This window comes from Rissa tridactyla, chromosome 1 (genome assembly GCF_028500815.1).
Source record: "Rissa tridactyla isolate bRisTri1 chromosome 1, bRisTri1.patW.cur.20221130, whole genome shotgun sequence".
Lineage (NCBI taxonomy): Eukaryota > Metazoa > Chordata > Aves > Charadriiformes > Laridae > Rissa > Rissa tridactyla.
The window spans coordinates 210,381,669-210,400,253 of record NC_071466.1 but is presented as its reverse complement, the minus strand read 5'-3'; the positions used below and the strand labels follow the sequence as shown (position 1 = coordinate 210,400,253).

The 18,585-nt window shown below is 39.1% G+C and overlaps 1 long non-coding RNA gene across 1 annotated transcript; it reads left to right on the top strand.

Annotated features, from left to right (window-relative positions):
• Nucleotides 1–6,071: 6,071 nt before the first annotated feature.
• Nucleotides 6,072–12,068, top strand: LOC128904590 (uncharacterized). Its single transcript, XR_008464549.1, has 3 exons — nucleotides 6,072–6,452; nucleotides 7,763–7,892; nucleotides 10,293–12,068. It is a non-coding gene; the product is annotated as an uncharacterized LOC128904590 (long non-coding RNA).
• The last annotated feature ends 6,517 nt before the right edge of the window (nucleotides 12,069–18,585 follow it).

Sequence of the window (18,585 nt, the reverse complement as noted above, 5' to 3'; positions counted from 1 at the left end):
ATCCAGCTTATCATTTTAGGTAACCAATGAAACTGATTTTATGCTTATGTTCTGGGTTGTAAATGCTGCTGATTCGGATGAGGATGTGTACTTATGGGACGTGGTACTAACTTAAGCAAATTAGACTTGATGGAGACTTCAGTGTTTGGGAATAGTCTCCATACAGACAGGACTTGGCCAGGAAGCACACACATATCTGCTGGTAAGCCTTAGCCTGATAAGCCAGCAGGTTATGACTGATTAATGAGGATTTAGAGGGGGGAGAATTAAAACCCATTCATGGTCTGATCTGGTTCCTAATTCTTCACTTAAATTCAGTATTTGGAAGAATATCTCAGGTAACAGCTACATTCATGCTTTGTCCGATACGTATTTTTTAAATCACGCTAACTTTACTTTATAATTGTGCAAGACACTTGTGGATTGTTTCGTTTTGGTTAGGCTTCTTTCTCCCACTTGCTTTTGCTTTTAAGATTTCTTTTGCCTTTTTTCGATGTATTTAATTTTAATCCGTTATTTCCTTTCTTCAGCTCTTTGGTTTTTGTTCTCTGTCCTTCTCCCTCAGTGTGCGGATTACCCGTGTTGTATGGATTGTGATTGACCAGTGTAACACTGGATCAAACTAATGTCATGTGTGTTCATTAGGTATAGCTTCTCCCTAACATTGCCATAGGTAATACGATTTGTCTTAATTTTGGAAGATGCCAGTTGGATGTTTCCTACATAAATCTGCCATTACTCCTAGCTGAGATAAAGTCTCCTACACAGAAGGAGTAGAAGTGTTATTACTACATTAATGTCAAAACACAGATTATATTTGATCTTCCTTTTCCCATTTCACCTACAGTCCTCTAACAAGACATCCTTGTTGGGCTGGAATTTGGTGTCCTCTGCATGAATGACGATTACGAACAAATCCATTCTCACTTGATTTTATGTCCTTCAGTTCTTGGCCATCCATGGACCCTGTCATGGGAATTGACTGGGTTCTCCTTTTAACAATCCTTAGTGCTAAAATGAGGTTTAGACTACTGAAGGGCACAATATGAGCCGTGGCTTTCCCTCCATGGCTTGGAGACCTGTCAGATGCCTGTAGTTATACTTGTCTCTTGTGTAGCGAAGCACAGCATGTGTCACTGTGTTTGTTTTTTATTCCCACTTGAAGAAAGCTTTGGATAGAGCAGAAGTGATGGCAGAAAGGATATTTCTTGGCACACATACTTGTTAAAACTTTTTCATTTGCAGGTGCAACATACGGAGCTTGAATTTCCAGAATAAAGGTGACATTTTTTCAGTAGCTCGGGATTTTGACTGTTTTTCATTAGAACGTTACAGAAAACATTGTTAAAACTTAATTGTTTTTAATTGGCTTGCACATCTGTAGATTTTAAAAGCTTCCTATAATATCAGGACAATAAATAGTGTCAAGATACTAGCTATTGAAAAAATAGTCCAACTAAGCTAGCATAAAGCTATAGATTTACTGGTTTCATAGTGCAACAATATTTCAGTCGGCATAGAAACCATGTTATGTTTTTAATATACTCTTCTGGAGTTGTCTTTATGTCCGTAGCCCAGGAATGACACCAGCTTTCTTTTTTTCATGCTTCTGCCAGATTATTCTCATTAACATCACTTGTAAATCTGTAAAAATGAAAGAGTGCTGCTCCGTAGACAGTCATTGAGGTTGGGAAGTGACAAACAAACCAGCATTTGCTAAAGAGCAGACTGTCGAGCAGAAGTGACAGACAAGGCCAATTACCATATGCAAATGAGATAGCATTCATTATATAATTTTTAAAAAAATCCATACTTTCAAAAGCACTGCTATTTAGGACTGATTCTCTAGCTGGATGAACCCTGTGGAGTTTCAGGTTTTATGAGCTTCTGCATCACTTTTCACTTTTTTTTTTTGTAGAACAGTAAAATGTATTTCTGTTCAACTCAATTTTTCCTAAGGTTTAACATTTTACTTTTCCCTGTTTCTCTGCAGGAAAATGTTGAGTGCCTTTAAGAATAGATAGTTTATTGCCATTTTGAATCCAGACTGGTCCATCTACTCTATTCCTTCACAGAAAACTGCAGATGCTTCAGAGAAGACACAGGTAACCCTGCAACATGGTTATTTGTCTCAATTTTTTTTCTACTGTTCTAGAGTGGAGTCTTTGCCTGGATAAACTCCAAGGCAATGTCCTAGCTCACTTGAACATGGCCATGGCTCTGTTCCCTTTACCTTCAAAATGTTGGCCTGGGTGTAAAACATATGATCATGGCATTTTTTTGGTGAAAGAATGTGAAGTACACTTGCAATTGGTGTCCATTCATCAGTGTTCAGTGCAGAGTAGTCATGTCAGCCAACCATCTTCATTTATTTGTCAGTTATAAGTATCTGCACCAGTGTTGTCCATCTACAGAGTGGTTGTTCTGCATTACCCTTCCCTACAGTCACATGAATCTAAGTGAATCCATAGGAGAATAATTCAGTCCCCTAGGACTTGCCTACATGTCGAAGTTATTAGGAAATAAGTGAGGAGATGAATTTGAAGTTTGGTAGCTATTTCACACTGTACCTGATATTCTGCACCTCTGAGTGATGTTGAGCAAATCTTCACAGAAGCAGTAGGTACACAACACATCTAGATGTGGCTGGTGTTATATTCCTATGATCTCCCTTGTGATGGCCAAGCAATAAGCCAGATCGGAGAACTGCCTTCCAGAAAACTAACCCCTAAACACCCAATGCTTTCCTTCCAGCTAGGGCCATTATCTTACTTCAGTTGTTATGGGAGTGTACAAACACCAGGACTCACACAAAGAAAAGAACAGGGAGGGGAATGGATGACCAAAGGTATTAGTGAGGTGGGACAACTGATTCTGGTGGCACTGCCTTCAGCTGAAAATGGCTGTGAAAGCCAGATGCAATGTGTAAGAAGGGAAGTTTTGGGAAGGGGAATGAAGAAGTTATCCACGTCATCTGCTCTGGATGTACAGCTTTAGGTGTGCAGTCTGGAGGTCAATCGACAGTGGCAGACTCCTCCACGGGACTGGGCAAAGCATTTGCTTTGGGCCCGAATGGCCTCTTAGAGAAGCTCACTTCTGTCCATTGACTCTCAGCAGATGAGGCAAAGGTCGATGTTTTTTTTAGTGCTATTTCCTCCCACATAAAGTACTAATAGCTCTTGTTTAAAAGTTTCTTTTACCAGTTTGGCTAACATAATTAGCTAATTATCGTGGTGATTACCATTCGTCATAGCAGTTGTCTCTAAACCCTGTAGAGCTGATTAAGATGATTACTGACCCAAAGAGTTTATGTATTTAAGAAAGTCAGTGAACAGTTTTCCCAGAGAGAAGAAAAACAGATTTCTGGGAATAAGATCCACTGCCTGGATTCTTGTGGAAAAGGTGCTAGCAGATTCACCTCTTGCTCACAATCTCCAGCATTTCTCCAAGCTTTTAGTCTCCAGAGCAGAATTATGAAAGTTGTACATCCTTGTTTGCAAAGCTGCTGTCAGTACTTTACCAGCAGTGCCCCAGCTGAGCATATTTCACTGTATGCGATGGCTGTATTTAGTAAAAGCAATCATGCTGACACCCTGCATGATGGAAGTCCTAATCTGTGCAGTGTCATGCACTATGTATCACTACGAGGGAATCTCTAGTGACTCGTTATTAATGAGAGGGAAGCAGTGACATTATTATTATTATTTATGACTTATCCTGCTCCACAGATGTGTGAGGCACTTTAAAAAACAAATAAAGACGGAATCCCTGCTGATAACTCTGTGGAGCAGCAAAGCACACTTGGCATCCTCATGATTCCTGCTGCAAAGTGTCCAAAGAAAGTAGACCATGCGGCAGCGAGGACAGATCCATCATCTAATGCTGTCAAAGAGATCTGGGTAAATGGAGAGTAGCCAGCACTGTAGCCCCCTGAATAGACACAATTCTGCTTATTATTTCCATTACATAGTGTTCTAGATCCTCCTTCTCCCGTCCTGGATTAGGGCTTCATGCACAAATGGTACGAAGAATTAACTTCCAGGCTCACTTTTGCCACCCATACAAACTGTGAGGCAACTGCATTATTTCCCTATAATACAGAATATAGGAAAGCAAGGAATGTGTTTACTTTGTCTCATTTTCTTTACTTGCCACCATATATTTTAAGGAAAAAGAACACATTATATGGAATGACAATGGAGGGAGGGAAAAAACACTCAGTGATGATTAATAAGCAGATAGTATTCTAAAAACTAAGAGTGAAATAAAGAATTATTGTTATTAATAAAAAGCATCACCTCTTGATTTTTTTATATTGCCATACTTTCCTCTTTTATAGCTCTGTAGTGCCTGAGAGCCCTGAGCTGAGTTAGAGGCAACGACAGCGTGACGTGAAGTATATGCATGGGATACGAACATTTCACTTCCTGCTAAATTTTGGTGGGTTGTGTTTGTTTGTTTGTTTGGTTTTAAATCTAATCAGCATGCGGAAACTGCTGATTTCTCCAATTATAGGTCATTTTTTTCACCTTCCTCTCAGCTTAATCACCTGCGTCTACTGTCAGCTTCCCTGGTTTGCAGCTACCAGTAAACATCCTCATTATTTCAAAGCAGTATCGGGTCTGCGGCAAGGTGTATTGAACTATTAGGTCCCAAAGTAAAAAGGGGCTGTGAAACTGAAACTCAAGAGCTGCTTACACATGCTTCATTTCGTCATTACTTTCACAACCAAAGCCTGTTATTTCCACCAAGACCTTGCTCTGAATGAACATGCCCCGTCTAGCACCACTAGCGGAAAGTGCTCGAAATAATTCAGGGATACACACACAAAAAAAACGAAAGAAATGTAACAAGAGATCAAGAAGGTCATTGTCAGCACTGACTAGTGGTTCGGCACACCTCATGTGAGATGCTTTACCATGGATCCGTAAGTGGGATCAGTGGCTTTTCCAGAAAGGTCTTTGGATGGGAGAAAACCGTAGCCTCAAAATGGGATCTTCGATCCCTAAACTTTATTTCCTCATTTGGTTCAATAGGGAGGAAGTTTTGCTGGTATATTCATGGTGTGCTGCAAAATGTGTACATTTATTCAATCACGTCTTAACCGAATGTTCTGCCTGGTCTTAAAAAAATCCCTCAAAACTTGGCTTGGCTCCACTCAGTTTGCAAGAACACCTTGATTTCTTCACGTTACTGTAAATTTTATGAAGGTAACACCCCTCTCCATCCCAATTTTAGCTTCTTATAATATATATTGCTAGGTTCTGTCTTTACTTCATTACTTTTTATGTGATGTTACAGAACAGCTTGCAAAACATCTGGCAGTAAATGGTTTATATTTTGAGGCTATCATTTTGCATGAGGAACTTTCAGAGACATTAGTAAGTTTTGGATAAAAGTCATTCTCAGAGTATAGCCTTTTGCACTATTGTTAAAGCAGGATTAGAGAAATTTCCTCATGAAACCAAAATCTTGACAAAATCAGGTGGGGTTTTTTTTAGTTTTTTTTTTTATTTTTCCTTGCCAGCATAAATGATGGTTTTAACAGAAAATATTGGTTCTAATTTTGCCATAGCTCTAACTTTTCATAAATTTGTTCCAGTTCTGGATGAAAGAAGAATCCTATTTTCAGCAGCACATGCCCACTAAAAGTATCACATCAAATGGTCCAAGGGAGTAAAGTTTTACTGAGCTTGGTGAAGCTATGATGATCTATTGCTTTAGCCTAACAACCACTTCTGGGCAATGTAATAAAACTGCATATAGTTAAATCATACTGTAGCTAGTGAAAACAGTGTAACTGTTTCATAAAACCCATGAAAAAATGTGATTACTAAGAATGCCGTGATGCTGCAGCAGAACCACTGGGTTTCTGGGGCCAGGAAAAAGCATGGGCATTACTTTTATGACAATATTAAAGAAAAATGTGTGAAGAAGCTATGGGAATTAAAATGATGAAATAAAAATTTTGCAGTTATGCAGTATATTTATTTAATAAATGAAACAGAACTCTTCATGTAAATCTTTGAGACCTTACAGACTAGCTCGTGCTAAAAGAAAGATTATTTGGACACAACTAACTTTCCAGTTGTATTCATAGTCAGAATTGTCCCCTCTTCAAGTATGTGAGACAAGAACGAGTTTATTTAATATATTCAGGTTTCAATGGTATGAAATGACATTTAAATCAGTCTAGACCTTGCATCTCAAATACGGGTACTATTACAAATGATCGGATAAATTATCTGTCTTTCCTCCCAATTAACACATAACAACACAAATGTAATTAGATCCAAAGTAATCAAACACAGAGGATCAAAGTCACTGGACTCATGGCATTGTGAGGATTCATGTCAGCAATCATAAAAAGGTTCGTGAGCAGCACACATATGGCAGATCAAGCACGAGTCACCGTCTCACCCAACGTACAGTGAAACAGGTCAAGCTTAGAGGTAAGTATGGTTAAAATGTAATAAAGGAAAATCATCTTTTGTTTAGTATCTCCTTTTTGCTTCTCTTTCAAAGTTACTGTAAGATATGCTAAATGCAGGATGAGACAGAAAATCTTCAAATAGAAAGGGCAGAAAATAAGAAAAGAAAGAATCCTTTAAGCTCAATGTTATATTTTTTAATGCCCTTTTTTCTCTTCCATTTTCTTTTGACCAGCCTTAGGCTGGGGCTTTGATGTATATTTCAGTCACCAAGGTCCCTTATCAGAGAAAACACAAGAAAAGGATAGTGAGAGATACAGACGGAATGACAAATAGATGCACCCTGAGTCACCACGGAATGACTTTTCTGCTCTTCAGGGTAAATTCTATCTGGAAACCATATCTGCAACGGGAATGTACAGGAGAGGGAAAGAAAGTTTTGCCCCGAGGGCCTAAACCAACTCCCACTGATTGCAAAAAGCTCTTTTTGATATGTAGAAGACTGTTCACTTGTAAATTCCAGAGGATAAAACAATAACATGCAGTGTCCTAACATTTCATGAACACTCCTTTTTCTGCTCCTCTCCCTCTCTGCACTGCAGGTGGCTTCTCTGTCCCTCTCTGTCCCTCCAAATGTCACTTCTCATCTGTGCATACACCTCTCTAGCTTCTAGGAATGATTTTTACCTGCACAGTGTAAGGCGTATATATCAAAACTCCACCTAGCCCAATAGTCTGTCTCTTAGAGAGCAGAGACAGATGTCCCAGTAAAAAGAAGGGACAGATGTCCGGGGAAAAAGAAGGGCCACAAAGCAGTGTTTGTCCTTCGCTTCAACATTTTACAGACCAGGGACTTCCTGAAACAGAGGTGGGAGCTCACTGTCTAGTCACCCTCAGTGGATTCTCTTTCCAGGAGTATGCAGGCACCTTTATCACAAAGGTAATTTTTAGTATCATTAGCTTCCTTCAGCAATAGATTTCACATGTGTATAATGAATTACTTCATTTCATTTGTTTTGAACTGTGTGACAGAATCGCCTCATGACTTTGAGCTCATATGCTAGAATTTGATCCCTCTTCCCATCTTCCTTGTCACTCTTGCTCTGCGCCACCTCTTCCCCAGCCTGAAGCATCCCTGTCTGGTTCATTTTTTCTTGCACAGATGTCATCCACACCTTTGATCAGCAATGCTGCCCTTGTCCGTACCTTTTCTAGTTCTGCTCTGTCAGAAACAAAGACCAGAAATGCAAAAAGCATTAAAGATGCAAGCATACCATAGATTTACACACTGGCATAGTAACAGCATCTATTTGTTCTCTATTCATTTCCAGATAATTCCTAACATTTGATTTGCTTTTTGACTTCTACTGAATATCGAGTTGATGTTTTTATAGAACTATGTATTATATCCCCAATACCTCTCTCTTGAATGATAATAGTCATCCCCAAGCCCAACATTTTGTAAGTAAATCTTTATTGCTTTTACCTATGTGCATTACTTTACATTTATCCACATTGAATTTTATTTTCCATTTTATTTCTCAGCCACTTAGCCTTGCACAGCCTTTTTGCAAATCTTTGCAGTCAGCTCTCATTTTTACTAACCCAAGCAAGTTCATACCATCAACAAAGTTTGTGTCCTCACTTTCTTCACCTTACAGACTCGTGCATTTTCCAGGCATTTTCAGGCAGCTGATTCCAGGACATAGTACTAAGCAAAGGAAGATGAACGCATCTGCCTCAGCCTTCCAACTAGAATTATTTGTCCTTTATGCTTTCAGAGTTTCAAACTTGGTTTTGCATAGCTGGCTATAGGCCATCATCTTCCTATCTATTTTAATCTACTTTTTTACTCCTTTTTTCATATTCATTCTTCTTATAGAGCAACTGCATTATTCATCTCTTTGAACTTGCATAGCATTTTGAGGTGGAATTTTGAATAGATCTATTTCATAGCGGCAAACAAAGCTTTCTCCAAAATAACGTTCAGCTTGAGGGAAGCTAGCAATCTTATATAATGTTATGTTAAGAAAACACAGAAGTGGTGTTGTATGCTTAGCTGCCACTTTGGATAAGGGTGGTTAAGGCACATCAGTTTTTGTAGCCAGTAATACACACTGAGTGATGTGACCAGCAACATATCTAGCCACTTGGCTGACACCTAATGGTCAGGTATACTTCCACCTGAGTCAAGAGTAGATGACTTCAGAGGAAAGTACAGAATTAACTTCTCACCAAGCCACTTTCCATCATTTATCAGCAGTTCTGGCTAACCGGGGAGTTCTCAGTTGACTGGAAGTTAGAAAATGTGACGCCCATTCACAAGAAGGGCCAGAAGGAGGATCCAGGGAACTACAGGCCTGTCAGTCTGGCCTTGGTGCCAGGGAAGGTTATGGAACAGATCATCCTGAGTGCATTATGCGGCACATGCAGGACAACCAGATGATCAGGTCCAGTCAGCATGGGTTTAGGAAAGGCAGGTCCTGCCTGAAAAACCCGTTCTCCTTCTATGATAATGTGACCCACTTAGTGGATGAAGGAAAGGCTGTGGATGTTTTTACCTGGACTTTAGTAAAGCCTTTCACACTGTTTCCCACAGTATTCTCCTGGAGAAACTGGCTGCTCATGGCTTGGATGGGCATACTCTTCGCTGGGCAAAAACTGGCTGGATGGCTGGGCTCAAAGCATGGTGGTGAATGGAGCTAAATCCAGTTGGCAACTGGTCATGAGTGGTGTTACCCAGGGCTCAGTTTTGGGGCCAGTTCTGTTTAATATCTTTATCAATGATCTGGAAAAGAGGATTGAGTGCACCCTCAGTAAGTTTGCAAGTGATACCAAGTTGGGTGGGAATGTTGATCTTCTTGAGGGTAGCAAGACTCTACAGAAGGACCTGGACAGGCTGGCCCCAGGCCAATGGTGTGAGGTTCAACAAGGCCAAGTGCGGGATCCTGCATTGGGTCACAACAACCCCATGCAGCGCTACAGGCTTGGGGAAGGGTGGCTGGAAAGATGCCTGGAAGAAAAGGACCTGGGGGTCCTGGTCAACAGCCAGCTGAATATGAGCCAGCAGTGTGCCCAGGTGGCCAAGAAGGCCAACAGCATTCTGGCTTGTATCAGAAATAATGTTGCCAGCAGGACTAGGGAAGTGATCATCCCCCTGTACTTGGCACTAGTGAGTCCCCACCTTGAATACTGTGTTCAGCACTGTTTTGGGCCCCTCACTACAAGAAAGATATTGATGTTCTGAAGCGTGTCCAGAGAAGGGCAAAGAAGCTGGTGAGGGGTCTGGACCACAAGTCTTATGAGGAGCAGGTGAAGGAACTGGGGTGGTTTAGTCTGGAGAAAAGGAGGCTGAGGGGAGACCTTATCGCTCTCTACAACTATCTGAAAGGAGGGTGTAGTGAGATAGGGGCTAGTCTCTTCTCCCAAGTAACAAGTGATAGGACAAGAAGAAACAGCCTCAAGTTGCACCAGGGGAGGTTTAAGACAGATATTAGGAATAAAAATTCTTCACTGAAAGTGTTATCAAGCATTGGAACAGTCTGCCCAGGGAAGTGGTTGAATCACCATCCCTGGAGGTATTTAAAAGATGTGTAGATGTGGTGCTGAGGGACATGGTTTAGTGGTGGGTTTGGCAGTGTTAACATTGACAGTTGGACTCAATGATCTTAAAGGTCTTTTCTAACCTAGATAATTCTCTGATTCTATCATTCTATGAAGCTTTCACTCTTGCTTCAGGATCCATAATAAAAATACCTTAACTTCCTTCACATGACAGATTTATTTTGGTCACAGTAATTCTCAAGCCTCATTTATTTGGAAATTTGATTCTGCTTCTTTTTCCTCTCTTTTTCTATACAGACATTCCTCTAAACTAGAGGCTCAAAGAAAGGAGGTAAAACGCGATCTCCTGAACACATATACCACTGTCCCAAAGGAAATCAGCAGTTAGGAAATCTGGACAAAAAGTTCAGCCATGCCATTGATGGGATGAGCCAGTGAGTTGCACAGTACTGCGTTTACAAATCCACTTCAGATGATTTTGGGGTCCTTCATAGTTGTCTCAGCTCTTAACCCACTAGATTTGCATGTCCAACTAATACAGTTAATTTACTAAGCTCTTCCCCTTTCAGACTGCCTATAAATATACTATCATGTCCTCTAAACCTTATTTAAACTTCCTGAAGCACAGTAGCAACAAACTTCCCACCACAGTTAGCGGCAGGTTTCAATGGAGCTGCTCATGAGTATGGACTCCGTGATTTGGCATAGACAAAAAACACTGGTGTGTAGGCTACTGCACCACTAACCTCTTTTTACAGTAAGAATAGAACATTATTGCTTCCCTTTTTTCCCTATCTCCCAGCGAGGTTTTAATCCATGTGAAGTTTTACCTCTCACTCCATGGTTACCAAGTTTCCCTAAGAGTTTCTTGTAAAGGTCTTTATCAAAAGTCTTTTGAAAGCCTGAATTAACTTTATCCACCGTTTCTCCCTTATTCATTAATTTGTTAACTGTGAATGAGTATCGGCAGCTTAGAGAGGTACTGTTTGGCCTTGAGAAGCCTGAGCCTTTAGTCCTACCAAGTTGTATACATTAAATTAATGTGTAACTCTATCTTTCATTATTTTCTTGACTATTTTTCCTGATGCTGAGGTATGTCCTGCATAAGAGACAATTGCCTCTCCCACTTTATGAAAGATTTAGGCAGTCTTGGCTACAACCCAGCTGGCTGTGGTAGCAGGTTTTTTATTTCAGATTTTTAACTATAAATTGTGTATCTCTAAACAGCAATTCAGCTGCTTCATTATTTATTCCCTCGGAGCTCCTAGACAGCTAAGATGCAACAGTGATGATTCATTACTATGTAATGCGTTGTGTTATTCCAATACTTTGTTTTTCGTTTTGATTTTGGGTTCTTGGAGAACATCTCATCCTTGCCTCATGTTGAGTATAGCACCCATTTAAGTTATTTCTGTACACAAAATTTACGCTCATTCATGTATGTCAGTGAACTTTTTGCTTAGCCACTTCTTGACAGCGTGGTGAAGAACGCATGCAACTGAATCATCACATGAGGATCTGAGTGACCAAGCTGAGATAGTAGGTAAAATACAGGCACAAAATATGGTCAGCACTGTGCATTGACTAGAGGACGGCTGTGAGAAGCTTGAATTATTGAGATTCAATGCAAGCTATCCCACTGCCTTGCAACCCATCCTCAGGCAAGTCATTTAACCTCTTCAACATAATTTCCCCACCTATAATACACAGGTGATAGTATTTGCCAACCTCCCGGGCATGTTGTAAGGAATAATTAGGTAAATCTTTGAAATTGTTCTAATTATGTTAATTGCAGAGTATAAAATCATGTTCTCCCCCAAGGAAGGGTAAGCAGAGGGAAAAATGAAGGAAAAAAAATACTTCATGCTACTGGAGAGGGCAAATTATTCTCTTTGAGACGGGGCCAAATAATGCCCTGGTAAGCGAGCACAAATTGAATTTACTTAGAGCCTGATCTACATTTGAAGAAAATTGGTGTAATTTCCCTGAGACCAATGAATAAGTCATTTACACCACTTGGAGCTCTGGCTCATTTATTTCAATGAAGTTATTCTCAATTTATGTGGGTGTAAACCAGAATAGCACTTAGTTGACTGTCAAGGTAGTAACTTCTCTGTTCCTGTCCTATTCCTGTGGTGGTTGGTAGCAAAAATAGTCTGTGAGATGCTGGCATGAAGGAGAGGAGAGGAGAAGAGAGAGAGAGAGGAGGGGAGGGGAGGGGAGGGGAGAGGAGAGGAGAAGAGAAGAGAAGAGAGGGAGAGGAGAGGAGAGGAGAGGAGAAAACTCTCCATATGTAGAAATAATTACTTTTGTTGTTTATTTCACCCATAGCTAGGTACTTGTAACTCTCCTTCTCATTGCGCCAGGCACCATAACAGCTGAACTAGGTAGGGGGCTGTCGAAGCAATACCACGTTTAGCTTTTTTGCACTCCCCTTCCTCCTGCATCTCAGCTAAACTGCCTGCTGAGAATTGGGGCTCCTGGGTTTGTCTGTCTGGGAAGCAGCACACTCCAGCCTAATTCCTTGTACCCCTTTCAGTGTTTCCTTTCTTTGTGCCAAATAGAGCTGAATGCAGCACAAAGATAAAGGGAGAGACAATACCTTGTTCAAAGAGCTTCAAGCAGAAGCAGACAACTTGCAGTGAGGGACATGGAGGAGAGGTAGTCTGCCTGAGCTCGCAGGCCAGACCAGAAATAGAAAGTGAAGCAGCAGTTTCTGAGATCCATATGCCTTTACACCGTGGTTTTTTTTAGGTAAAACACAGCAGGTAATGATACCTTTCTTCGTTGGGTGCTGGGATTTTTGAATACTGCTACCCCAGGATTAATTGCAGCCTTTGGACACGCTTCGCATTATCTCACTGTTACAAGTGAGGATGATTTGTTTCTGCTTTGCAAGTTCGGGTTGGTTTATGTGAAATTTTATAAGGGTAAAAGAGTTTTAAGAAGGTAAAGAGGAAGAATTATCACTGTATGTTGAAGGAAGAGTTATCACCAGTACTTATAATAGCAATAGGAAGGATTATCACTAGCAAAAGCTCAGGAGGATTACTTGGGATTCAGCAATGTACAGTAAACAATCTTTATCTCTTGCAGAATGCCAGTGCATATTTTACAATATAGTTGGCTTTAGTGCTCCATGAAAAAATCTGCTGTAATTTGAGTTTAATCATTCTGAATCTTGGAATTAAATTAATATTCAGTTGTCACAAAAGCAGTGAAAAAAATCTGCTTATGAAAGGAACAAGAAAAAGCACTGTAATTTCATTTCAGCGTAATTCTAATTTTAAATCTTTGTATCAGCATCCCCTTGGCAAGTTATCAGTAGATATGTAAGAGTCATCAGAGCTATATAAGCATGCAGGTAATGTACGTGAGATCACCTAGCAAACTAGTTTCCAAAGCTTCTGGTTTAAGTTAAACATTTTTTTAAAAATAAACAATATATTCTTGACTTTCCTCAGTTACAGTCATAAATATCAACTGATTAAATGATATTCTTATCTAACAAAAATACAGATCCTTCAAACACACTCACAAGTATACGCACAGGCACATCCTTTCTGCAGAGATTAAAGTCAACACAGCTAAGATTAAAAAAAAGACTAATGAAGAAATTATAAATGAAATCTGTGTGAGGATTTCTTCTGTTAAGAAAAAAGAAAGTAATCAGAATAAGGCTACATGTGAGAAAAATATTTAATATTCTGCTGGAAATTACTTGGGTAGCATGAAGATAGGCAGCATATAACATAGTGAAAAGATTTAAAAGAGCATGTAAAGACACCGAGCCTGCCTGGAACATGATGGAATTACCTGAGCTTTTATTAGTTTTGCCCTTGGAAATTTATATTCACATTTATAGTTATAAATATAAAATCAGATTTATAAAGCAAAAATACCCTGAGCCGAATTCTGTAGCAATTCTTGTCTTGTTATTCATTTAACAATGGGAGGTGGCAAATCAGCCTCTGCTGGAATTTAGGAATGAGAGTGGTGCTCAGTTTTCCTTTATATCTTTTTCTTAGCTTTGAACAGTAACTGTGCGGAGTCATAGCATGTGTATATGCACTATGAATTTTTTATATATATATATATATATACTATGACAGTTATATATAAATGTGTGTATATGTACATATTTAAATACTGGGCTTTAAACAACATTCAAGAATCTTCAATCTTGTATCAAGGTGCCTCTTATTAGAGAATTCTTACAGAATTCTCTAATAATTACAGAATTCTTAGTTATTAGAGGAAAAAAAGGCCCTCTAGACAAAATAACATGCTAGTTATACATTCCTCCTGGCCTCCAAGTTAAGAGAACGCTTGTAGTATGAGGTTGTTTTGAAGTCGCTGTTTTGCAATACAGTTATGGTAATGGAAATTAGGACTGCAATTACAAAGATGGAAAACTGTGAAAGGTAAAAATTGGGGATGCTCTGGATCATTAAATAGGGTAATTAACATTGTTTTGCAAAAATGATGGAAAGTTCATGCAAATTACAGCTTATTTTAAATAAATTTGCTATGCATATATATACATACTAATTTTGAAGGATATGTTTCTAATTTTTAGGAAATAAACTAAGGTAGGAAATTCATGCTCTCCTGTTACTGTATTTACTATGTTTAGGAAAATTAGGTTCTCCTGTTTGAGGTACACATCAATTATGGACAAAGCCACCTTTCCCAAATGCATCCAGCAATGTATCTCAGATTTTGCCTGGAGGATCACGTCAAGGATATAGCAGTGGAGGTAAGTTAATCATAGTGCTTGTTGAACCTTCAAAGTTGGCTGAGTAACATAAGAAGTTGATAGTGATTGCAAAAATGTCCGTGTACGAGGGCAATACCAGTAAACGGGACCAGTTACTGACCTACTGTTGGAAGCAGAAAGATCTAATTTCCCCTTCACGCATTATATGTACAGCAAAAAAAAAATCTAGCTTTTAACATGAGAAGGGAATACGCCATATCAGTGGAAGCCAGTTTGCACTAGCAGCATTGCATCCACATAGTTGTCCCAATGAATCCATATGAAAATGTCTTTCCTAAAAGACAGCTGTATCAACATGTGTTGTCAGTCCCAAACACAAAGTCCTGTGCGTGTTTTTCAGTGGCAATAAATTGGCATAGTCTGCCATCATTTACAGGCGGCCCAGCATTACTTTCCTGAAGTGTAGAAAACCTGCTTTACATAGAAGTAACCCTTCACGTGACAAGCCACCGCCTTATTTTCTTCTTTTGGTAGGTGACTTAGAATGACCAAAGCTCTTCCACCTTTCACATAGTATTTTTCCAGCTTTGAAAGTAAGTCTTTGGACAAAGTACATTTTCTGCTGTGGCTCGGTGTGTGGCTTCAACACGCAGCAGGGGAAAGTGGACGCCAAGCGAGGCACAGCAGGAAGCATGTGCGCTATGAGATCACTCACATCCTAAGGTACTGCCTGATACAGATCACGTCAGCAAGCACATATTTCTCCTTTTTGCTGGGAACTTTGTTGAAACTGACCTCTGAAAAACACTTGGGCTTTAACAGTACATAATTTTCTAACACAGTTACATTTCATTGAAATTGTACCTACTGTTCTTCAGTGGCAGTTTGGCTGGAAGGGGTCCATCCTCCAACAGTTTCTAAGCCTCCACTCGGGTGACAATTACAATCCATTTCCAGCTTAATATTCTTTAAATCTTGTCTTACCATGAAACCTCTTTTCTTTGACCTTGAAGCCAACTAGGATCATATGTCATGACCGAACCATGTGACAAACTTGAATTGACTTGGCACAGAATTTTCAAGGTAATGGGATAAACTCTGGTGTCAAGCGGGCTCTCTGGCAGCCTTCGCCCACGAGTCACTGTTAAGTCTGCTAAGTGGTGTGAAGATATAATCGTGATAATAATAGTACTGCTTAATCTCTATTGAACAGAGGTGTTCTGCTACGCTTTTGAACCCTGCACACTTATCTACCTCTTCCTGGCTCCTGAAATATTTTTGAAAAGGGTTGGATGCTGCTGCAGTGTCCTTGATGTGCACTTCTGGAGGCTGAGCCAGCGGGTGCTGCAGTGCTTGACAATCTTTAAATGCTTCAATGCTCTTGAATACCTGATATATATTGTAGCCGTCCTTCTTTTTGGAGCAGTTTTGAAAATGGGAAGATATACCCAACAGCAGTTCTCAGACACTTAATGGCCACCGCTTCACATCACGTTGACAGCACCTCTTTGCCAAATGACAGGCACAGCCTGGGTCAGATAAGCTGAGCTCTACTTAACAAATCTGGAGATGAACCGACTTGTTTTTTCCCCTTCTCATAAAGCTGCCGTTGTCATCGCTGTGGAAAGCATCGATGTTATTTCAGGGCAGAGCTTTGTCTTGTCAAGGATGGGAAAGGTGTTTTCACCTACTACATGTCAAGATGTCTGAGCTCCACTTGCTGCTTGGCCTACATCTTTCTCAAAGAGTCTTCCTAGAATAAAATATTCTCTCTCATCTCTTTGATCACTGCTTTCATCTCTTAAACAAAATGACCCATGCTTTCTGATGTTGAGCTGGACTAATGAAGCATTTTTAATGATCGTCATTGTTTTCACACATCTCAGGATCTCTAACCGCACTGCCACAGAATATTTCTTCAGCACCTTGGATTTTATGGATTTGTATGTCATTTATAGATACCTTTATCTTTTGCTGTAGTATCTAAGATTATCAGATTCATGGTGTAGGGTGGCTGTAGATAAAAGGTTATTTTAGAGCACTGTAGGGTGTTTTTATTTCTTTCCCAACAGGTTTGTTGCCCATAAAACTCTGTATTCCATCTTTATCAAGAAATAGAGTAAGCATTAACTGATCATGGCAAAGAGGGAATTATAAGGCAATACTAATAATAGGCAAATGTAAACTGGACTGTGCTTTCTAGATATACCAAGATACCAAATAGTGATTATCACTATTTTCTGTCTCCTTGTTACTTGCTTTTAAAGTGGAAACTGTAACTGTGTATTATTATTTTGAATGTTCTTGCATGTGAAGGCGCTGGAACCAGCGACCCATTCTGCTAGGCGCTGTATGCACATGGAGTTTGGTTTGCAATGTGTTTATTTAGTCTTCTGTGATGGAAAGTAATACACCGGTGCAAGCTTGAATATACAATACAAATACACACATGTAAAATACAAAAAAGCAAAAGTTACATTATGCATATCATACATAATCAAACCATATCCTATGATATACAGTCTATTTCATGACTGAGATGGTGATTCATAAGTACTGCCATGGTGATTCTGTGTTGATGTATGTAGATTAAGTGCTTATCTGTCTCCACTGACAATATACAGAAGCATTGGAAAATCACAGTGTTAGTTCGCTGTCTTTGACACATTAATTTCAACAGTTGTCACTACTAACCCCATTAATTCCAGCAGAGGACATAAAGCATCCCTGTTAAACAAATTCAGTTTACTTCATTGGAATGGTCTAAGAATATGGACATGGTCAATTATTTCAACTCAGTTAATAAGCAATAGGTCTTTAAGTCAGCAGTCTATATTTTATAAGGATTTGCTTCCGCTATATTTTCATACTTTCACTTTCCACAGTTGCACTTTCATTTTCTGGCAGAATCATTCAATATGAATTCTTTTTACTAAGCAATTTGAAATATCCAAAATTCATTAAAGAATATGTTCAAAGGATAGTGCTACAAATGAAAAACTAGTTGAATTTGCAGGAAGAAATATTTGCCATTTGAAAATATAGTGTCACTGAATCCAAGGAATTTATCGTCGATGTTACTTTTAACTTTCATTAACTTTCATAACTTAACATTACAAAATGACAGTTCTGAAAATATAAAATAATGTACATTTAATATATATTTATATATATATAATTATATAATATATATATTTTATATATTTAATTATATAATATATTTATATATCTATATTTTATATAGATATATTTAATATATTAGCCATATCATTAATTGAAACTATCATTAATTGAAATCAGAAAAAAATTAAACTTTTGAAATGAAAACTTGAGATTACAGATTTCCTTTTTTTTCGCTTGAAAATTTTAAAGAAAAAAAAGTTATTTGATTTCTAGCGTAGAGCTTTCAGGTTTTTTCTATTTCCTTCTAGACTCAGATTTAGACTAAAAAGGAACTTCAAATTTTTATCAAGCCCCACGTGATAAAGCAGCAATTTTACTAACAGGTCATGCACAAAAATTTCCGTATGAAGCAGCTGTATAATCGTATAGTATAGAGGTTCCTGATAAGTGCCTTTTTAATGAATTATGCTAACATTAAAGGGAAGGCACAGCATGCAGTGTAAGTCAATAAACCTTGCTGGAAGATTGCAGTGCAACCAAAAGGCAACTTTATGGATTTGAGGGTGTCTCGCGGAGGTTGCAGAGGTGCAGCTCTACCAATCTGTGATAGTTTATTGGAGACACGGGGGAACGAGGGGCTAAGGGATCAGGAGGTACGTGGGCCAGGAACAGGCAGCTGTGGGTAGGGTGGAGGGGGGAGAAAAATAAACAAACTGAAGCAATAAAGTCTGTTTTATAGCAGATTGA